This window comes from Melanerpes formicivorus, unplaced genomic scaffold, assembly GCF_026170545.1.
Source record: "Melanerpes formicivorus ecotype bairdi unplaced genomic scaffold, bMelFor1.0.p_v2 SCAF_5, whole genome shotgun sequence".
Lineage (NCBI taxonomy): Eukaryota > Metazoa > Chordata > Aves > Piciformes > Picidae > Melanerpes > Melanerpes formicivorus.
Genome location: NW_027142357.1, coordinates 31,144,515 through 31,168,511, shown reverse-complemented (window position 1 = coordinate 31,168,511; position 23,997 = coordinate 31,144,515). Strand labels below are relative to the sequence as shown.

Genomic DNA, 23,997 nt, shown 5'->3' with positions numbered 1-23,997 from the left:
CCGCCCTCTGCAGCGGACGCACCGCGCCCCCAGGCTCTCCCGCTGCTGCCTAATAAGGTTCCGAGGCGGCCGCCAGCCCGCGCTGGAGGGGCGAGGAAGGAGTTAAAGGGAGCTGCGCCGACCACAGCGAGTATCGCCGCCGGGCACCGCTTCCCCCGCGGGCTTCGCGCTTCCCCAGTTCCCGGAGTGCGCAGAGCAGCGGCTGCGAGCTGAGCGGCAGGTGGGCTGTGGCCTGAGGCGCTGGTGAAAGGTCGGCGGTGGGGTGGCTCCAGCAGCGTTTCCCCTGACCTGTGGGGCTCGCTCTCTCTCTCTCTGCAGGCTGCGTCCCGGGGGCGCGGAGGGAAGCCCGGGGGCGGGCACGGGCGGGGGTACCGGGGCATCCTCCGGAGGGGGAGGTGGAGTAGGCGGAGAAGGAGGAGGGAAACCTGCTTCTCCGGAGGGACGAGGTAGCCACGCTGCAGCCGGCTTAGCGGCGCGGGCTGCGGGCACATGCCGGGTTTGGAGCATCGGAGCCGCGGGTTTCCTGCGGGTGTTTCAAGGCAGCCCCCGTTCCTGCCCCTGCAGGAGCGCTCCCTGGGCTCCTGCTGGGAGAAGAGCTCACCTACGGCTTCCCTCCCAGAGCGCGTTAATCCGAGAGCAAGCAAACCTGGTAGTAAGTACTTGCCATCTTTTATGTGTGATTTGTTAGAGTTTTATTGTTCTCTGTTGGCAGGTAGCAAAGGATTGTTAAGAACATTTATAGGCGAGGCTGTAATGATCATCCCTTTGGCTCTCCCTGGGACTTCTGAGCCTTTCATATATAAGGGTGCATATGTGGAGGTACACGTCGAAATATTCCTTCACTGCACATCTACATCTTTCGTATTTCAGACAAAATGTGTTTGTGGTTGGGGGTTTTATTGTTTGTTTTGTGGTTTTGGTTGTGTTTTTTTTTAACTTCTGCTGTTCTCAAAATAATTTGTACTGAGTTGCACAATGCACTTAAGGTCTCAAAGACGGATAAATCCTGGTGACACCACTTAGGCATACTACATAAGGATGGGGGAAGGAGATGAATGATTAAAAACCTTAACTTGGGGAGATGGAGGGGAGGAGGAGGAGCGGTTGCTTCTCTGTGTGCTGTCTTCATGCTGTGGAGCAATATGCTTTTTAGGATTCTTTGCCATTTAATCCTCTTTCCTGTATGTGCACATCTGGACTCTGGCCTGGCACTGCTCTCTCTGCTTGGGCTGGAAGGGAGTGGCATGTCAGACTAGCAGGGGCTGGAGACCAGGGATGAAAATACAGAGAATCTTTCACTTCTTTTACAGCTGAAAGATACTACTTAGCCCTAGCCTTATCTTCTGCAGAGTAAATCCACAGGAATATTTTTGCCAGAGTCAGGAAGCAGAAACAAAAGTGTTTTGAAGCCTAGATATGCTTTCTGCAAAGGGAAGGGCTGAGAGGATAATTGCAGATACCAAGCTCCACACACTGTACTTCTGAGGTGCTTTGAACTTTGTAGAGGGTGTGCTCTATGTTATACACTGATGGTGTACTTCCCTACTAAGATGCTCCAAAATGATGCCACCTCCTATTGGAGTGCCGTTTCTGTCAGTGAAGCTGAAAGGGAAGGAGTAATTCCTCTCACATTTTAAATCCCCAAAAGAATTACTATCTCTCTCCCCCTACTTCCTGCACATATGTCTTTATTTTTTTTCCTAATGACTTGCATTATTATTTCCCAAATATGGTATGTGGCTTCCTGTGCAACTTTATATTTGCTGATACTCCTGGAACTAGACTCTTAACAGGGCATTTCAGGAGCTGTCTGTTTTTAAAACCAGAATTATTTTTGCTAATAATGGTCAGATGGTATATTAGTTAATTTTCATCTGGCACACCTCCACAGTATTTTCTGTTTCCTCAAAAGATACTATGCTTCTGTAGGTAGTTGCTATGGGCACTGTAGTTTATAACCTAGTGCTCCCTATAACCCGTTTCCATAATACATCTATGTTACGCTCATCCTTAGCATCTTGCATTTTAACTTTCCCAGGCAAGTGCTTTGACTCCAGCAGTAACTGAAGTGACTTGGGTTGTAGTAAGAGAATGTTTCCCACCAGAGGACTGGCCACTGGAAGGGTAGGCAGCACACCTTGTGGTGTTGTGCGATGTTTTAGTGGTATTTAACGTTTTTAGAGAGACATGAAGAGCAAGAAAACGCCTCACAGCTAGGATTTTGTATAAATGTGGGAGGCTTACACTAGTTAGTATCACTGACCCAAACTTTATTGGCCTTGTAGGGAAATCTTAAAAGGTCTGCTGCAAAGAAAGTTAGAAATCTGATACTTGGCTGTTGCAAGCGCCTCTCCATAGCTTTAGTTGCCTTGCTTCATGGTGCAAAGGAGGATGAAGGAAAAATGAATCAGTAAAGTTCTGTTGGTTTGCTTGCATAATGCTGAACAGGAATTTATGAAGTCTGAAATAAGCTGTGATTATGTATTGTCATTGGCTTAAGTTAAATATAAGAGACACATGATTTTTCACCAGTTCTTGATCTGGTTTATGTTCTCCCTGACTCCTTTTAGATCATTAGGACTTCCTCTGGGCCATGATCCTATTTTTACAGTCAATCAAAATATATACCAATATCCTTACACAGGCCAAGTACTCTGTACCAGAAAGACTATAAACTGACAGCTACAAATTAGTTTCAGAGCCTTCCTAAAACATAATGCAGATGTAAATAGGGTTCAGAACTGCTCTAAATGCTGCACTTTGAATTTGTGGATGCCTGAATCTGGAAAGTGTTCTCAGAAGCCCTGTTTGAGAGCCATGTAGGGAGATAGCTGGAGTTTTTGGTTAGACTCTGGAGAGCTGGGAGCCATGGTTTGTGGTTGTTGGACTCTTCTAGGTAGTTTGGGTTCATGCCTGAGCATGGGCTGGAAGAGAATCTTGGACTGTTTCATAGTGTTTTTGCAGAATGACTCCTTCATAAACTTGTCAAGTCCATACTAAAACATGCTGCAGTCCTTTGCTTTTGTGGTACTTGTTTAGAGCTGTACTCAACAGCTTTTCCAACCTTCACTCCAAAGGTATGAGTGAAGAGGTAATGAGTTTTATTTATTTTTTCATTCTTTTTCCTCTGGCTGGTTAATGCCTTTTTCTATCTTTGCTGCTAAATTATGTATTTTAACCTCCCATTGGAAGGTAGGACGTTCTTTCTCTTGCTGCTCTGGAAATATGTTGTTGACTTTCAGGCTCAGAAAGTTTTTAAAAGACAGCGGTGGCACCAACTGCTCCTGACAGGATCTTAGCAAGCCTTATAGAGCTGCCTTCATCCGCTTCACTGACGGAAGTGCTCCCACAATGTACATTAGGATTACATATGCTGTTTGGATTTCAGCACTGCATGAAGAGAAGATATGGTTAATTTATAGTGCTGAAAAGGATTCGTTAGTGAAGCCAGATGGATCCAGGTAGGATGGACTTGAGTCTTTAATTTATCGTGGCTTTAAATGTAATCTGTGGTGTCTGTGATCACAGAATGGATTTTGCTAATGTCTAGATCTCTCCTGAGCAGTTGTAAAGGGTCTGTTGATTGTGCTACAGCAAGGTCTGTCTCTAATAATGTCTTCATTAAGCCTCTCTACAAACAGAAGAGTCCACTAATTGCCAGACTAACGTGTCATTTGGCTTTGTGAACAAGCTACTGAAAACTAACTTATGAATGGAACTTAAAAGAATCATGAAAGTGTTCCCAAATTAACCACCTACATGAAAGAAATACCAAAATGAAATCAAAATGCATTTGCACTTCTGTGGTTGGTGTTGCTATTAAAGCCAATATAGAATTCCAGTTTAATTTTCCTGGGAATCTTGATTAAATTAATACATTTTTCTTTTCTCTGAAGTTTCAGCAGCTGCTCCCTGTATAAAAGCTAGAAATAACTGGTTCTCCTTTAGTAGGAATGAAAGGAGATTGAGCTCTATAGAAATGAGGAGATTAGAGCTCCATGAGGCATACACCCATTTAATGCTGCTGGTAACCAAACCCACTCAAATAATCTTAACTCTCACTTCTGGTGAGCAGAAATTCTAGGAAAAAAAATTCCCTTAGTGACTTATTAACAAAGGCTTTTCAGGTTTACTGGGATTTATCATGTGAGCCTAATCTACCTTTTGTTCATCCAGTTGGCAGGCTTTAAGATTTAAAAGGGTCTGCAGAAACTCATCCCCCAGACTCCTCATTTAATTAAATAGGGTTGGTGCATTATTTACCTCTGGGTCTTTTATTTATGTGGGAACAACGAGTTAGGGTTAACATATTGTAAAATATTTGTGAATGCTGCATGATAAGTAGAGACAAGGAAAAATAGATAGAAATTCCATCTATACCTCCAAACTTACACAGACTGTCTCAAAGGCCGCTCCTGCAGAAATACTAAAGTATTAATACAGGTGTGTAACTCTGCAATATATTTTCCTGCCTCTGTAGGTGAGTAAAGAGCCTGGATGTGAGTCAATCTTCATTTGCTTCTATGGGAGCTCTCCAGAGTCATCAGAGCAGGCCTCGCACATGATTATGAATATTACATATATATTGCTTGGCAGTTCAGCAGACAAACTGGAAGCTGTAGTTCTCTCGCTGGTTTCCCCAGTTTCTTCTCCTCCCCCACTCCATTCATTGCTGTAGCTGTGAGCATCAAGTTGCAGATAAAATGACTTCTGAGAGAGCAACGGGATGCAGCTCTTGCCAAAGGCAATTAAGTGCTTAGGATTACAGTGTGCTTTACAAAGTGTGTTCTTGCTGAATCCTTTTCCACTACTGCTTGCTGGCACAAATCAGTTTCTTGGCACTTACCTTTGTAATAACAAGTCTGAGCATTGCTAAACTTCACTACAGTGTGTCAGCTCTCTTAAGTCTAGCTAGCTGCAGTGTTTTATGCTTAGAGGACAGTCTTGCTGGCGATTCTTCAGTAAGAGGCAGCTTGACCTCACCACCTCTGCTGTAATTGGATTAAATTTACTCACTTGCCAAAAACAAGGCCAGCTGATCACACAGGCATTATTCAGACTGAAGTGCTGTTTTGTGTACTTAGGATTCTTGGTGCCAAAGGCATTTTTAGTGTTTGTGATGCTGCCAGTGTGGTATAGGATACAGAATTGTCACTGAGAGGCATCTTCAGCTATTTTCTTCATCAAGAAAGGATTAAAGTATCTATTAAGCCATCCGTTCTGTTTGAAAGCAGAAGATAAAACCTGTGGGAGAAGGAATAGTGCTGGACTTGCCATTCATGTGCATCATTTACTGTTTCTCCTTGTAAAATGTGATAAATTGCTGGGAGTCCACAGGTGGTCTGAAGCTGCAGACCTCCTGGCTGAGGAAAGTGACTAATGGCATGTGCCGGTTTACACACCCACTGCAGTTTATTTCTAACTGTTGCATGGCAGGTTAAGACCATTGCTCCAAATTGTCTTTTTACTGCTTCTGCTATTGTTCTTCAACTGGCTTGTGATCTAGAGTATTTGTAGAGTGACAGGATGTTATCTGAACAGAAGGGTGCACCCAGAATGATACTGCACCTGTATAGTGAAGGATTGCCAAGACATTTTATATACTGTCTAAAGCAGTGTAATCCAGCTTTCAGTGGCAAGTGCTGTGAAGTAGCAAAAATTGCTATCCTGATTTTCAACCTTAGCAAAATATCAAGGAATGAGTGGGTAATGGGGAGACCAAGGACTGAGTTGCAAATGCTTTTAAAAAAGAGGATTAGGATTTGAGTGGCTGGGAAGACAGAGTGGTACTTGGTCTGGCACAAACACATTCTGAGATGTTCCAAATAATGAACTCACTGTGTTGTGAGTTAGCTGTTATCTGCCTGGAAGTATTGCAAGTTTCCTGTTTGCTTCTAAGGCCTGTAAGAGTTGTGTTTTGTAAGCAGCATGAGTCAAAGGAACTACAGCTCTCGGGTCCTAGTTCTGATCAGGATATTGTTGCATTGGATTTCAAGGTGATTTTTTCTTAAGTGCTGCAATAAACAAGGTGTGAGATTTTCTGTATCTATTAAGTGAATGTCAATGTAATTTATGGTCTAAATGTGCAGTGCTTGTGTTACTACTTCATTATAAAATGTATGCAGTAGTATAATAATTTTCTGCAGTGGTAACTTGTGAAGTTGCATGTCTCTTAACAGAAAATATATATATAATTACATTAATTCCTTTTAATGATGCAAGCAATTTGTTAAATTTTGCAGTAAAGGTGTTTTTCATTCACATATGTCATGTGTTTGGAATTAGTGTCTTTTAAAAACAAAACAAAAACTAACCAACCAAACTCCAATAAAAACCTATCAACTAACACCCACCCACCCCCCCCCCCCAAAAAAAAAAAAACAACAAAACCCAAGAGTACACAAAAAAATCCCCCACCAACCCCCAAACTAACAGAAAACAAAACCTGAACTAATCACTGAGCATCTCTCCTGAACGAGGATAAACAGTCTGACTGGGTAAAGAAAGTGTGACACATTCTTTAAGAACCACTCATAATATCCAGGTCAGGGAACCAGTGTTTGTATGGTCTTACTCTGTTGATCCTGTCAGAAGGAAAGTTACAAAGCAGAAGCAATAAGCAGGATGTGTGTAAAATACACAGGAAGGAGAAATTTGTCAAAAATGTGTCTGCTAGATTTTTTTAAGTCATAAACTTTTCCCTCCTTTGGTGGAGGAGGGGTATTAAGTCATATCTGAAAGTGTTACTAGCTCTCCAGATCACTAGTTCAAATCCACCCTAGTTTTTGGAGGAGAGAAACCTTTTCTGTTTTATATGGCTTCAGTTTACTCTGGTGCTGTCATGAATTAGGTTGGTGGGATCTGCCTGTACGCGGGCCGCTGCTGTTAAAGCATCGGCATTCTGGCCGTGGTAGCCTCAGGGGGTGTATTTTAGGGCCTGTGAAACTATCCCAAAGGGAGCCCTGGCTTTGAAATGTAACAGCTGGTGTATGGGTGTCTCACCCCCAACATCAGAGCAGTGCGATTCCTCTGACCTCAACAGAGCTGCAGCATTCACGGTTTTCAGTAACGTGGGAGTGAGACTGGGCCTATATTCTTTTAACCGGTCTATTTAGCAGCTCTTTTCCATATGCAGTATCCATGCCAGTGACAGGAGCTTCCTGGAACTGACAGGAGACACAAAAGGCGCTCTTCTCTAAATCACTGGACCTTAAGAATATTGAAAGGATGTTACAACAAGCCTCATAATACACCATTGTCAGGCCCTCTCTGAAGATGCCTGCAGTGGCATCATACCTCCAAGCTTTCCAGAGAGGGGGTGCGATGACCCCACATGGAAGAAAATAGAAGAGTAATAGTTTGGGTGGCTGTGAGGAATTTTATGGTACTGCTTACCCTGGCTGTAACTTGAAACTACCTGGAGGTATTTTGTGCTGACTGAACTGGTATTGGAAAGAGGCAAGCAACTATCTGAGTATGCATCATGCAGTGTTTTAGAGGATCCTGGCTGGTGTGTCTATGCATGCCTGAGTGCATCTTTCTCACAGATGGGAGTGGTGAAAGCAGCTTTGTTTCATTTTCTTCATTTCCCTTTCTTCTTCCTACTCATTTTCCCGTTCCTCCACAGTACAGCAGTTTTTTCATGTTGCTGTGAAAATGTCCATGAGTGGTGTGAGCACATTTAAATAGAAGAGGTTTTTGAAGTCTGAACTTCATCATTCCCAGAGGCATGGCAGAGTTTGTGTTCTGTGCTCTTTCTTGAGCCCCACTCAGGGACGTGTCTCAGCACCACGTAGTACTCCTGCAGGGGAGTTTGTGGCAAGCTACTTCCATGCTGCTGGCAAAACAGGCTTGAGTCAGAGAATTCCTATTGTTATTGTTTTCTTAGGAATCAATACACGCTTCTGATCAGCAATTCAGATACTGAGGAACAAGACCACCACAAACAACGACAAGGTGGTTTCTATAAATCGTTATTCAGCCCTTTCCCTCACAGTCTCCACTCGCTGCATACTCCCTGCAGGTTGTGGAAGTGAAGCAGTGCTGAGCCAAGCTGTCATTCAGTGGTGTTCCTGCCCGCTTTGCCACAGGAGACTCCACAGGCTATCTGCAGCCCTCAGCAGCCGCCATTTTATTTCCCGCTTCTCTGGGAAGGTCAGGCTCTAGTGTGTGCTGGTTTTCCCGCACTGGGGATTCCCCTTGATGCCTGAGCTGTGCAAACCATCTGGGCCCAGCTCAGGGTAGCTCACAGCCTCCTGACAGGCTGCCCTGCTTTGTAGCCTGTCACTCATGCCTGTTACAATGTCCTTCTGTGAGAGGTGTCAATAAAGGTGTGGCTGTGGGATGGCGGTTAGAGGCTGGTGAAAGGACTCGAGCACAAGCCCTGTGAGGAGAGGCTGAAGGAGCTGGGGTTGCTTAGCCTGGAGAAGGGGAGGCTCAGGGGAGACCTTATTGCTGTCTACAACTACCTGAAGGGTGGTTGTAGCCAGGAGGGGGTTGGTCTTTTCTCCCATACAACCAGCACCAGAACAGGAGGACACAGTCTCAAACTGTGCCAGTGGAAGTTTAGGCTCGAGGTGAGGAAAAGTTCTTCACAGAGAGTTGTTAGCCATTGGAATGTGCTGCCCAGGGAGGTGGTGGAGTCACCGTCCCTGGAGGTGTTCAAGAGGGGATTGGATGTGGCACTTGGTGCCACGGTCTAGTAATCAGGAGGTTTGTGGTGACAGGTTGGACTTGATGATCTTTGAGGTCTTTTCCAACCAGGTTGATTCTATGATCCATGAGGAGATCCCCTCACACTGAGGGGCAGGGGAGGAGGCAGGAGCTCTGCCATTTTCTGCAGATGTGGCTGTCCTGAATGGCTACCAGACAGGTTCATAAGCACTAACTATTTTGCCTCTGCCCTGCCCTTTGGGACTAAAGCTTTATAGTGTATTTTGCTTGTTACATGTGTAAATCAGTGTGAACATAGGTATTAGGCTACTTAATGAAACACCAAGTTATATTCTTTCTCCAAGTTAATTCCAATATATAGCTGTGGACATTGAGGTATGGAGATGAAATTGGTAGCCCTGGTTAGCCTGAAGAGAAATGGGTTCCTGACTGGGCTGCAGAGACATCCAGAAAATGAGGTGTGAAAAGTGTCAGGGACAGAAAGTCAAACATGGTCAAATTCTTTTCTAGGTGAAAGAGTGTGAACCTTACTCCTTTCTGCATGTGCATGATCTTGACCTTACACTTGATGTAGTATCCCCTAACTCTAAGCTCTTTATCCTTGTTGCTTTGTCCAAGACGGTAGAAGTAAACATAAACTTGTACACACGCTTTGGTGCTTCCTGTTACTTCATTTTTGTTATACTGTACTTGGCTTGACCACTACAGTAACCTGCTTTGAACTTGCTGTGATTGTTCATCAGTGCATGAGAGCACTCTGCAGGATCCTGTGTGTGTGAGGTACCCGTACATTACATTAGCAATGTATAGTTATTGATATTGCTGTAGGGAACTATAGTAACAAAGCCTGCTTCTCACCAAATTAATGAGAAGAATGCATGGTTTCATGTCTATTCATGTCTGTTATGTATTCTGTGTTGAGCAGAATTTTCTGTATAGCTTTCATGTGCTAGTTCCTTTCTCTCTGATTTTATTAAAAGCATGAGTTTTTGAAGCAGAATGTGTCAAGAGTAGGCGTGAGAGTTAACTTTGGCAGGTCTTATTAAATTTTGATCTGTGTAGCACAGAAATCTTTTTCCCCAAGAACCAAGCAAAAATATTTTCCTTTAAAGCTGTAGAAGTTGCAAGATAATGAACTAAATTGAACCTCAAAACAAAGGATTTATTTTCTTGAAGACAAACTTGCTGTAACTGCACTTCTTGTGAGTTGGGTTTTTTTTTCCTTCTGTCTAAGGTTATATTTCACTTACAAAGCAGGAAATACAGCTTTGCTGATTAATTTTTTTTTTTTAAGTATAAATAACTTACTGTCTTCAAAGATGGTGTTCATTTAAACAGTGCTTCCAAATTGAAACTCTGTGATGACTCAAAAATTAAATTAAAATCTTGGTTTACCTGGGTTGGTTAAATAATTACTTATGGATGTTTTGTTCGTACTGATGTAAAAGGTGTTTTCAGGGGAAAGGGTCATAAAAGGAAGCTCTGATGCCTGGAACTAGTCTAAATTCTTTATTTTGTACTCTTTCTTGAATCTGTCCCACTTCCATCCGTTCATTAGAGGGATGAGAGATGGAATATGTTTGCTTTCTATCAGCTTTCTCCTTTACTTTACAGGTAAAGTAAAATTAATCCACAAGCTGCACAGAAGAAAGAATGCTAGATAGATGTATATATTATTTTATTGTAGTTTATGGATAATTGTCATTGGATATTGAGAGAGTGGTCAGCATGTTGTCAGACACCAGCTCTCTAAAACAATATTCCTGCATTTAAACCTTGCAAGGAATTCTAGCCTGGTTGTCACAGTGGCAAGAGGTACCTTTCTGAAGCCCTTACAGGAATCCTGGCGGTGTGATGTATGGGGATGCTGAGTCTGCCTAAAAGATGAGTAACTTTTAAATTGCTTCATCGGTCTGTTTGGCCCAACATTGTGTCCAAAAAGTTAGGAGAAGAATCTTCAAAGGACCTTTTTTTGCAACCACTTCTTTCTCCAGTTTCCATAGCTCTTGTATTAAGGATATTAGATGATATATATTGATTTAGTACTTTGTGTCCGTTTATGGACCTGTTGTCTAGGAGTTTTAGTCCTTTTTGGAACCCATGGACATCGTTTGCCTTCACAACCTGCTGGGTAAACATATTGATAGAAAATATTTGGGTTTATTGCTAGTTTCAGTGAATACTGCCTGGGTCTAGCACTGTAGGATTGGGCAAATAGCAGTTCTGCATTCAGCAGCTCATGGTCTATTTTGTTGTATTGAGTCATATCCACCCTCAACAACCTTCTCTCCAAGCTGAGTAGTCTTGGACAAAATATCTGCTCCATTTACATTTGGTTACCTTACTCTGTACACCTTTTACACTACTGTGACCTATTATGTGGAAAGCAAATCACAGCACTCAAGTTCTAGGAGTGCTTAGACTGTGTGAAGTGGCAGAAATACCCTCTCTAGCTCTTTTCTGATCATGACTGCTGATGAACATTGAGCTAATGTCTGTAGTGAACTGTCAAGGATGGCTCCAGCTTTGGAGCAGAAATTATTAGAGTTGATACTGTTGTGTTAAATTACTCAAAATGTATCTACACTAAAGCCTACTGTCTATTTTTTCCTATTGTTAGTAACACCAGCCCAAGCACTGCTTTAATCTTAAAAAGGGTCTGCTAAACTCCATCATTTGCTTTCTTATTCTTTCTAATGTGCTTACTCTTACTCTGAGTAAAGATGGAGTATGGTTCCCAGGTTCCCCTACACAGCCCTTCCTGTACCTGGGAGTTACACAGGCAGGGTCTGCAAGTCCTCCAGTACAGAGGCGCTCTCTGATGCTGGCATACACACCCTGGCTAGTAGTTCTGCAAATTCACATTTGAGTTTCTTCAGTACTTGAATGAACATTATTCTGTCCAAGTGATTTATTAACAGCTAACTTCCTTGTTTGGTCTAGCATTTCCTGAATTTATTTGAGATTCATCTCACTCCTCTGACAGATTCACAGCAGACTGCAATGGGTGTGGAAATCTCCCCAAAGATTTCAGCACTAAAGGTTGATGTAAAGAATTCCCTGAGCTCCTCTACTACAACTTTATCATCCCCATCTGCCCATTTGACATCTTTGTCACCCAACAGTTTGACCACCTTCCTAGATGGCTTCCCATCATTGAAGTATTTAAAGAGCTGTTTGCTAGCACAGAGATATTTGTTTGCAGACACTTTTTGAATTGTCTTGTAGCCCACTTAATTTTCTGCTTGCTTTTGACTTGCCAAGTTTTATGGGCTTCCCTGTCTTTACTTAAGCAATCCATACTCTGACCTATGCCCTGCAGTATTCTCCAAAATCTCCTTGAGACTTCTTGCTTTTTGAACTGCTCCTTTCTAGTGTCCACCTTTTATCTTGGTAAATCCTTATATAGTTCCATTCTTAAAATTGCACATGCATGCACTGGTTTTGTTTGGTGACCCTTAGTGATAGTGCCATTCTCTGTTACATTAACAGGTAGCCTTTATAGCTTTCCCTGCTCTGGATTGTGCCCCATGCTTAGATGTCTTTTTTTGCATTGGAGAACTGTATATGGATCTAGAGTAACATATCATCCACATGCTACTACATTTCCACATGGGCAAACATGGAGTATTTATGAATGTCCCCACATGATGTAGATATATGGTAGATGTTGATACAGTAGGACTTTCTGGAAGCCCTCTGCTAAAACTGAGGCACAAACTGAGCACGAAGTTGTTCTGAGTGCTAATGGAGCTTTGTATAGTTTCATAGTTTCATAGTTTCATTCAGGGTTGGAAGGGACCACAAGGATCACCTAGTTCCAACCCCCCTGCCACAGGCAGGGACACCCCACACTAGATCAGGCTGGCCAGAGCCTCATCCAGCCTGCTCTTAAACACCCCCAGGGACGGGGCCTCGACCACCTCCCTTTACCTTTTGCATCACGCAGTATGTGCAGTTATGATTAGAACTCTGTGCTTATGAAATCCTGGGGTAGAATTTGTATAAAATTCAAAACCTTTGCACTTAAAACATCCGGGAAGAAGATAGCCTTGCTTTTCCAGTTTTGCAGACACTGAAAAAGCCTGAAGGCAACTGCTCTTTGGCTATAGGAGAGGTCTCTGTGGTTAGATGAGAGGCCTCTGTAGACGTGTTTACAAGAGCTGAAGTGTGTTTATATGCAGTTACAGGAAGATTGTACTTCTTCCATAAAGCATGTATTTGAAGAAGCAGCACAGAAGATTATTCTCTACAGTTGCACTTTAAAGGGCTGCTTTTACAGGTGCAATCCACCATTGAAATAAGACAAGCAAACAAGTTATTGTTGATTAACATTGTTTAGCTAGTCAAAGCTAATATTAACCATTAACATATGCATAGCTGAATTAATCTAGAGCTGTGGGGGGTTTGCACTATTTCAATAAAGTCACTTTTTCTTCTATTATTTTTTTAACAGCAGCACAGGACTGCAGTGTTTATTTTGTGGTTTGGTTTTTGTTAGGTTTTGTGTTGGTGCATGTGTTTTTGTTTTGTTTGTTTTCTAGGCCCCATTGGATCCCTTGTTACAGTAACAATCTTGCATTCTATAAATAGAAACACCTAAACTTGCAGAGCTTGTCTGTTTGAGTCTTTAACTTCTGAATGCTGGACCAACCTTGCTTCAAATCTAGCTACGTGTCTGCTTTGTGGAAGGTCTTGGTTTCCAGCCTTTGACATACCTGCCTGGACCCAAAAGCTGTTGGAAATGGACCTGCTGTTTCTGTGTGATGACTTTGCTGATGAGTTGCAGGATTTCCCCATCATATGAAGAGCTAAATAGTGAGGCATAATGAAGTAGAGCTGTGTATTTTAAAAGTTACTGGGGTGGTAGTGTGTGGAAGTGAAATTATCCAGAGCAATTGCTTCACCAATGCCTCAAATACAATCCCTTGTGAAAACCTGTCCCTCATCTTTGTTGTAATGCAAGCAGGAGAAATTATTTTAAGTGAAACCTGTGTCATAAAGAGGAACTGGACTTCACGTTAGAGAAGACTTCCTATAATTCTTATAGTCCTGTATCTGACTAGCCCATTCTTTGAGTGGTTTCTTATCAAATGAAACTTCAGTGATTGTCAAGGTCTTTCATGATCATTGTCTTTTATGGAGGTATTTTCAACTTTACAGTTGAAACTGGTAGGTTTATGTAGCTACTCCAGCTAGTGTTCACTTAGCAGTTATTTAGGCATTGGTAATTTTTGCAATCTTTTCCTAACTGTAAAATACATTAATGTGAATTATTTGCAGGATTTCTAATATAATGTTTTTCAGGTGGTATGGTCAAATATATAGCTCTTCCTACTTTCTTCTGTAGGTTTCAAAACACTTTGCAAAGAAGTATCAGAGGCTAAGGAGTTTGAAAGGACTTCTCCAAGAATTAGAAAAAGGTAAGCAAAGCGACCTCACGATTCCATGTCTGAATGCAAAGTTGTCTTATTCTAACTAAAATCAATGTAGGAGTTTGCTGAGTAAAACTTATGAGTGAATACATTTGCTTTACCTATATTATAGGCTTAGTTGAGTTTCAACTTAATGTACTGGGAAAAAATGCAAAGTCACAAATGTTTAGCTATTATAAAATATTTAAGTTCTTATCTTTAAAGTGCATATTTCATATACAGAATTTCTGGAGCTCATTAGAGAATAATTTTTGGGTGAATTATTTAGCCTAGTTTCTGAGTCTCTAATGTACTAGTTCTGTTGGCTCAGCTGGATTATCTAGCTCAAAAATGCATGATTAATTTAGTGGCAAGCCAAAATATTTGTTTCTTTCATTGAGGGAACTAACTTTAAAAACAGTTTTCAGAGGTTAATTCTGACTTCTTATGATGTTTGTTCTTTTCATTTAAGAAAGAAAGATAGGAAACCAAAATCACTTTTTTTTTTTCCCCCCCCTCTGATTTGTTACTTTTCACATGCTTTAGAAAGGCACTCTCACATTGAGACTTCTGCAGCTTCAGTTTACAGGCCCTGCATTTTAGTATGTTATTCCCTGTGATAACTGTAGCGTCTGGTACTGCTCTGTGTGATAAGAAGTCTTGTAACTTTGAGCAGTTTTTGTCCACAATAAACATATGTACATATTTATGTTTTTCCCAATCTCCAAATCATTGTCACCCTCCACTTAATTCTATCCAGACTTTTTCAATGTCCTTGTAAGAGTTTATATGTGTAACTCTATTGTCTAGGCTGAAGTGTGTGACTCTTCCTGGCTCCTGTGTGAGAGGACTCACATTTGCTCTAGTGTACGTCAAACTGAGAGGCCTCGCTTGCACTTCAAAGTTCTCTAAAATAGCAAATTTAAGCTCAAACACTGGGGAAGGAATGCTAATGTGGTATGTTTCTTAAAGAAAAAAAGGAGGGAAAAAAACACCACCAAAAAACCAACTAACCAAAAAACCCTCCCACCCCAAACATAACACCAACAAAAAACAAACAAGCAAAGCAAACAAAAATTCCACCCCACCCCCCCCAAAAAAAAACCAAACCAACAAACAGTCAAACAAAAACCCACAAAGGAGCAAAACTAACTAGGCCCTGGGGTTTGATCTTGACTCTCTTATTACCATAGTTTTATCCTTTCCATTTCCTAAAGATGCTGTCAATTATTGAACTCTGATGACCTGATTAGTGCATTGGAGGGATGCCTGTAGATTGTGGTGTTGATATTGTTTCCAGATGGTTTCCTGGCAGGCACATTGGCAACAAGCTGTCATCTCTGTGGTGATGAGGGGCAATAGTGTGGATTTTTTTAATTATTTTTTTTTTAATGGAGCATATCTCAGCAAATAAATACCAGTCATTGGGTCAATTGCTCTAAAAAGCGGTAGCCTTGTGGTAAATTGAATTATGTAGATTTATTGGAATCTATAGAGCAACACAGTAAAAGAATAAAATATTTATGTTGCTTGCAGAGACTCTAAAGCCCTGTTATACTTGCTACTCCTTCAGTCAGCAGGGAACTGTCTTTTGAAGCTGCATGTGCCCCATGCATGTGGAATCTGGGATGATTCCAGATATGTTTCTCAGGGCAAATACTGGATTTCACAGGACTTAATCTGGAGACCCAAGTTCAGTCGATGCAGCAGGCAGCAACTTGAGACGTCCTTGAGACACCACTTTTTATGAATTACCTTCCTGTACTTTGAGCTTCACCCAGGTAGCCCTGATCAGTCTCAATATATGTGTAAAAAGGTTAAACTGAATTGCTGACAGTATCTAAGAGGTCAGAATAAATGACATAACTGTCTCTTCTGTCTTCCTCCATGCCTCTTTGTGACAATGAATGTAGTGTCCTATCCACTTTCCTGTGCTGCCAATAGTTTCTTTTTAGTGACCTACTATTGCTTCATTCAATGGTCACATGTATAGCTGGTTCCACTTAATCCATGAGACTGAAATGGTTTGAGAAGTGTTTTCTTATTTTTATTGTTAAAGCAAAGATTAGCCTCTTATCTCCTTTTCTTTACAATGGGATTTCTTCTGTATTTCGGTATATAAACTGAAGAATACTGGGAAGAAGATTCAGCTGGGAGGCTGGCAGTTCCTCTTTTGGATCTGAGTTCTTTCACTCCTAGAAAAATGTTTAATTTCTCTGAAGGGAAAGGAACCAAATTCAGTGGAAGTCCCTATCCTAATACACTGAAAATCAGCATGCTTTTTTTTCCAGGATTTGCAAGCTGTGCTCTTTAACCATCACCAACTCATTTTAAGACTAGTTCAACTGTGTCTTGATGAGCTGTTCTCTGGGCAAACAGTGGTGTATGTAAGTTTTGTGCACTGTAAAATGAATGAGATAGAAAATTCCCTGGACTTGAATTACTGTCTCATTCTGCATCCACATAAATGCCCAATTCTACCAATGGACATGCTAGGATACAATTTTCTTCCTTTTTTATCCATTGAGCTCTTCTAATGCCACAAGAGATCAAGATGGAATGAGATGATGTGTTTTGCTGACCTCAGGACCCTATGTGTCCCCAGTGGCTTCTACAGAAAGTGCTTTATTGGAAGGTGGATGCTGTAGCTCTGAACTATTATTGCATGTGCTTTAAGATATAACCTAGGGAGACCATTGTACTTGTGGACCTTTAACATGAGAAAGGAATGAGATAGTGAACTTCTGTCAGAATAGAACTCCGGCCTTGGCCAGTTTCAGACTTTAATAACAGTTTTTGTTGCAGGAAGCTCTGAAATTACAGTGGTTCTGAGCCAGGCCATGCTGTAAATCTGAGATGTTAGAGACAACTTCCTAGTAAAGTTCTCTGATATTTCTTACAGAAAATGTGGTTTCTATTGCAATATGCCTCCTCTTTCTAAGAGGACTGGCAGCTGGTTCTCCTACTGCTAGCACGAATGAGACTGTAACTCTCTCTTAATCATCAAATTAATTTTCTTCTAGACCATGCAATAGATACTTCCATTTATATACAGGTTTAATGGTGGGTATAAATGTGCTACAGCCTTTTGGTTGGTAGTGTATAAAATAGTAGGCAGATGCTCATAGTTTTAGCAAAGCTTCACTTTTCTACTTCACTTAAATTCAGTTTGTGACCTGTCCTCCTTCATCTTCACTACTGAGTCCTACCTGCTTGCAGCCAGACTAGTAAAAATGCCATAGGAGTTTTAAACGATCCATACAAGACTCCCACCTGGAGTACTGTGTCCCACCTGGAGTACTGTGTCCAGTTCTGGAGCCCCTATTACAAGAGGGATGTGGAGGTGGTGGAACGTGTCCAGAGAAGGGCCACAAGGATGATCAGAGGGCTGGAGCACCTCTCCTATGAGGACAGACTGAAGGAGTTGGGGCTGTTCAGTCTGCAGAAGAGAAGGCTCCGAGGTGACCTAATTGTGGCCTTCCAGTATCTGAAGGGGGCCTACAGGAAGGCTGGGGAAGGACTTCTCAGGATCTCAGGTAGTGATAGGACTAGGGGGAATGGAATGAAGCTGGAGGTGGGGAGATTCAGGCTGGATGTGAGGAGGAGGTTCTTCACCATGAGAGTGGTGAAACCCTGGAATGGGTTGTCCAGGGAGGTGGTCGAGGCCCCATCCCTGGGGGTGTTTAAGAGCAGGCTGGATGAGGCTCTGTGCAGCCTGATGTAGTGTGGGGTGTCCCTGCCCATGGCAGGGGGGTTGGAACTAGATGATCCTTGTGGTCCCTTCCAACCCTGAATGAAACTATGAAACTAAGACACAACAGGAGAAAGCCAACTAAATTCCTACTGCGTGATTTGTCTTGTGTACATCTGGACAAACATTCCCATTCAGTAATTAATGGCAACTGTCTGGTGAGAAATCTCCAGTGGAAGGATCACTAAAACTTTCAAGGAAAACCAGTGTTCCAAATTAATTTCACCACTTTAGTTGTTTTCTGAGGACCCACAACAGCCTGAAGAACACAGAAGCAACCAAAGTCATGCTCTAGTTTGGATAACAATATTGAATTAATGTGGAGAGAAAATACATTGACTAGTGTCTTCCATAGGAGAAGAAGTTATTCCAAAGTGGTTTTGTTTCTGTAGATGTTTGAGAGGGGTGGGGAACAGCTTGTCTTAGGCTGTATAAACCAAGGAAATCTGAAATGGGGATTTATGTTCCCAGCTTAATTCTTGAAGTTGTGGGCAGGGAGGAAGGAAGAGAAGCATATTCAGTGGTAGGAGGCTAAAGGCAAATTGCCCAGATCTGCCCTCAGAAATGTAAGCACAACTTTCATTAACTTCAGAGGAAACTGCACAACATAATGAAAGGATAATGTGGGACACAGGAGCACACAGCTCCAATACTGTCCTTGCAGGGAATGAGACCCAGTGGTCCAGGGAGTCCTGTCAGCCTTATTTACAATAGCCATGTCTGTTCAACCTCTTCATACTCTGATCTTTAAGTGGAATTAGGCTTCCTTCTTTAGTTATTGGGAAGTTGTTCCTCTGTTATATTGGAAGCATTCTTCTGATTTCTAACCTAAATAGAGTCACTATTTATTTTGCACTCATGATTTTAATGTATCTGATTATCCCAGTCTTGTGTTACTCTGAATTATTTTAAGTATTTGGTTTGATTTTTGTTTGATACTTTTTAACAGTTTGCTGTCAAGAGTGGGGCAAAACCCCAGCACAGGGATGTTTACAGTGAGAAATGTAAAGAACCAGTAGGGTATGTACTGGAACTGGAAGTTAACCCAAATGTGTTGCAAGACTGCAGCTTTAGGTTCCCCTCCAAAGGCACAGCTGACCTCTTGTGTGCTCCTTTGCCATCTGTGAAACAGGAGGTTGGAGAGGTTGGAGGCACCTCTTTTTTGCATGAATAGGTATGCAGAGGGCCCCTTTAAATGCCCTGATCTTACCCAGTGAAAGTGAGGCTGTGGCAAGCAATTAAATTAGCATGGTACTTCCTAGTTCCTCATTTTATATCCCAACCTTTTAAGTTCCTGAAAATCATCTGCGTGTTCAGTCTTTCACTGACAAGAGATGATGGTGCAGAGTAGTAGCTAACAGATGACTTAAGAAGAATGATTAGATTCTGAACATGAGGGGTAACACTTTATTTTCTGCCAAGTCTATTAACTCCTAAAAATAAAAATTAGAAATGTCACTGCTGGTTAAATCTGAACTGTGTATTATTTGCTCTCTACCTTTCTTGATTTTATGTAGGTAGCATTTTTCAGGAGTACATGTGTTCTGTTGAATAGCAGTGGAATTTGGTATAAAGCACCTGAGAATCTCTTTTTAAAACTGTCTATGAATTATGTAGTTTTTTCCATGCATTTGTCATGACATTCAGGGAGACAATGCTGCATTTGGGAGCAGGGAATCTTGCTCTGGTTGTCTGGGATGTGGCCTGAAATACAATGGCAAATTCCTGTTCTGTGTGGAAACAGGAAAAAAGGCTGCTGTGTCATGCTTAGAAATGCATGTTAGAAAGAAATATTATTTTTAATTGCCTTTTTGGATGGAAGGACCTGGACATAAAAGGTTTGTTTAGGTATACAGGTCCACTCCTTGATTGTATCTCAGTAAACCAAAATAAACTGTGCAAATATCACTTAAAATCCATTACTACCATGTGTCATATTTTACACCTTATTAAAGGTGTTAGATGGTATGTTAAGATAAAAGTAAAAAAATAGATAATTTGTAGTACCAACAATATGAAAGAAACTGGTTTGCTATGAGGTTCCTAAGTCCTTATTTCTATTTGAAATAGTCACTGAACCCTGGTGAGCATTGCTTTTGAATTGTGCTGCTCTTGTGTCCATCAGACAGCTTGTTCAATGAAAGCCTAGAAGTAAGACAATTAAAACAGATGAAGGCAGAATATTTCAGTTCTATGCTTTCTTGCAGTTTCACACTTTCTTAAAGCATCAGCATACATACAGTGGAAGTCATGAAGAGGTTTTGATCAGCTCTTTGTTGTGAAGCTTATTTGATAGTTAATTGCGGTGCCTTTATATTTGTACCAGTCTGCTTTGGGAACTAGGAGAGCCACAGCATCTTAGACTACTGTGTTGCTTCCTCAGCCAACCACAACTACCGAAGGTAGTAAATGCATAAAATAAGTTATTTTTTATATAGCTCCCATTCTACTAGTCACAAAATTCTCATGCAAACTGGTAAGACTCCACCTCCTCCAACACTGAAAAGTACCAGAAATTTCTCTTAAGGATATCGCCTGTGGCCTTGCTTTATACTACCTTTATGGGCAGTATTACAAAAACCCTAAAGTTTGGCTCTTGCCTACTTAGGTGGAGGATTGCAGCATGCATTTCCCTTACTACTGCAGAGGCCACAGCACTTGCTTATTTTGCAAAAGCACTCCTACAGCTCTTGTCTGGACACCAGCTTTGGATGCAGTGAGGGCAAACTCAGATTTGCCTTCTTTAACCTGCGTAAAGTAACTGTGAAGCTTCTCAGCTTTCCTCCTGGTCTCAATTCCCCAAAAGTATTCTGATAGTTGGAATTTGTAAACACAGAATTTGGGATTCCATGTGCATCTGGAACTGATAAACTATTGGTATTACAGAGATGTAACCATTTATACCTCTAACCTAAGAATTCTCTAGAGAAAACTTACAGGCGCATCTGATGTAGATGCAGGCAGATTCCAAGCATCTAAAACAAAAACGAAAAGTTTACTGTTGAATGAGTGGAATTTTCATGGAAAACAATGTCACTTGAATGGGGGGAGGAGTATAGAATCTGTTTGGCAATAAGTTCAGCCATACCATTTTTGAGGGGGAAAGAAAAAATGAAGAGATGCAAGTCAAACAAAACTTGTCAGATGGCATTAGCGGGGGAGAGAACCTTGTGGAAGAGACAGGGTAGTGAAGGAAAAAAAAACCCAAAACAACCCAATCAAATGAAAACCTTACCCCTAACAGAATCTTGGATTAGTTGAGGTTCAGTGAATGGCTTTGTTGAAAATGCAAGAAAAGAATTTAAATAAAGAAGGCCTGGTAAGGTGCAGGGCATCACAGATCTGTTTCCATAGTGACATTGTTCAAAGAGAGGCTTAAAGGAACATGAATACCATTGCAGCAGAACACTATAGAAGATACCAGTCTTCCAGTAGAGATACTGGCTCTTGGTTATTTGATGGTTTGCTCTATTACTTGGATTTGGGGGAAAGGTAGTATGAGGAAAACAAGGCCTTTGACAACTGGCTTGGCGGATTACTGCTTCCAGCTCTTGCTTTCTGCGTTTTATATGCCCTCTCCAATCATTTTTTACTTTGACTGTAATAATTGTTTAAAGCTTCACTGAAGTGTTTTTAGACAGATAAATAGGCACTCCCACCCCCTACTCACTTGTGCAGAAGCAAACAACTTTATACCAGTGTGGCATTCAAATACTCATATATGCATCTTCCTGTGTCTGCCTTTATTGTTTGATAAAAAGATGAAACTGAACCATTTACTCAAAAGTGAGCTTGGTGTGAGTTGTAGCACAGTATGTTTAGTATTTCATGTTGCCCACTGTCCTAATCATCATGTATTCATTGTGAAACTCACCAAGCACCACTTGCTTGTCATAACTGATGCTTTTCCCTTTGAAAAGCAGGGTCAAGCTCTGGTTAGAAAAAAAGCTGTTTCATGTTATGAATATTGTGGTGTTGGATTTCTTCCTTCCATTTTTCTTCTCCAAACTGCCATTCTGCAGATTTTTTTTTTGTCACTAAGTATACTCTGAAAATAAGCACAAACCCCTTAAGTTATAGCTGTATAGAACATATTTTAAGATTAAAAGCATACCAGTCATGTCTAAATTATGATACATTTTCTTAAGGAAAAAAAAAAAAAAATCTTTATTTAAATTGCAGCAATTCTTGGATCTGAACTTTTTATACAGGCTGAATAAGTGACCTAGTATGAGAAATTTATACATAAAGATGGTAGAAAAACTCCTTGTTTATTAGTGCACAGAAGGCTGGATCGCTATGGAAATGCTTTTAGGAGAATGGCTGGGTTTAGATGACTCTTATTCAGACATGAATTTTGGATGGATCAGCTGGTGCTTGTCATTACTATTCTTCTCAAAGTGTTTGGGACCATGTGATGTTGTTGAGTTTCACCCAATCTGGATCTAATGATCATTAGCCTGTTTTCTCCTAAGAACGCAAGCAGTTTGAATTGGAGACATTATGTGCTCATTGAATCCACTGACCTTTAGAGTTAAGAAGAATTACCAAGGGAAGAGTTTTGGCTTAAGTGAAGAAAACAGATTGATTTATTTTTTTATTTTTTTCCCCCCTCTCAATTTGATTAGTTGACCAAAAATTTTACTGTTCAAGTAACTGAATGCATATGGCAACCAGCATCAGAACAAGAGGACACAGTCTCAAGCTGCACCAGGGGAGGTTTAGGCTGGATGTTAGGAAGAAGTTCTTCCCAGAAGGAGTGATTTGCCATTGGAATGGCCTGCCCAGGGAGGTGGTGGAGTCACCATCAGTGGAGGTGTGCTGGATGGGGTGCTTTGTGCCATGGTTTAGTTGATAAGATAGTGTTGGATGATAGGTTGGACTTGATGGTCTCAAAGGTCTTTTCCAACCTGGCTAATTGTATCCTATATTGAAAAATTAATGTTCTGCATGTGGATTTGCTAGCTGCTTTATGAAGACATATCCCAAAGATATTCAAAGTCAGAGGGAAGAGAAGCCAATAGCTATGGAAGTGCAGTGTCTTGGCATGAGCATGCAAACTTCAAACATGCTACTCTAGTTAAACTGTCCAGGGTCTTCTGCTTAAGGCTTGTACAAATGTCCTGTAACAGTGTAAATTTGAATATCTAACTTAGATGGTGATGATAAGGATAAACTTGGAGGATTTTTTTTTTTTTTAATACATGTCTCTGCAAAACCTATTTACTTGGTAGTTAAATCATGTAATTCTTGCCTTTTTTACTTATTCCATGGTGGAGTATTTTGATTTGGGGTGGGTTGGTTTCTTTACAATCTCAGCCTTTCTGAGTGTAAGCAGAGCAGATAATACTCATAAAATTCTTCCTGTTTCCCACTCCTACCTTAAGGGGGGAAAAACAAACAAACAAAAAACCCCAAACATAAAAGCCTTTCACTGAAGTTTATTTAACTTCTTGGGAGGGATAGAGAGCTGGGAATCACAGACACCAGTGCAGAAGCTATTTCTGTTTAAAAGCAAGGAAGAAAATGTCACTTTAAACTGCTTTAAATGAAAAAAAGCTGTTTTATACTGTGCTATTGTATCTAACACAAAATTCTGTAAATTAGTGAGAAACTGAAAATCGGACTATTCATCTCACTCTTTCCTTTCCAAAGAGATTTTGTTGGTAAGTTTCTCATACTCTAGGGGGAGATTTTCAAAGATACTGTATATAGTCTTGCTACTGAGCTGTCAATTGGTTGGACTTGGTGATCCTGAGGGTCTTTTCCAACCTGAATGTTTCTGTGATTCTGTGAAACATCCAACAGTACAATTACTTGAAAGTAAATTAGGAAGATGAAGTAGCCAAACTTTTTGTCTGTAGTGGCAGATGGAAAATGAAGACCAATGTCCAAAAGGTGAAGCTTGAGTGGCTCACATTGAAGTTTAGGAAGGTAGTGCAGTGCTGGAAATGGTTACCCAGAAGTGTTGCGGCACCTCTGTTTGCAGTGGAATTTAAGGCTTGTCTAGTTGAACCCACAGCTGATCTGACTGGGTGTTGATGGTAGTTCTGTGTCAAGTCGCACATTGCGTTAGGGACGTGTAGAGATCCTTTCTGCTGAACATTTCTGGGACTCTGCCATTATGCTATCAGTTTAGTTTTTCTTCTTTCATCCTCA

The 23,997-nt window shown here is 41.2% G+C and overlaps 1 protein-coding gene across 1 annotated transcript in view; it reads left to right on the top strand.

Annotated features, from left to right (window-relative positions):
- The first annotated feature begins 634 nt into the window (after positions 1–634).
- Positions 635–23,997, top strand: part of MYLK (myosin light chain kinase) — a 216,398-nt gene continuing 193,035 nt past the window's right edge. The window contains exons 1-2 of the mRNA XM_068139007.1: positions 635–652; positions 14,024–14,096. The gene's annotated coding sequence lies outside the window, so the exon portion shown is untranslated. The remainder of the gene's footprint in view (positions 653–14,023; positions 14,097–23,997) is intronic.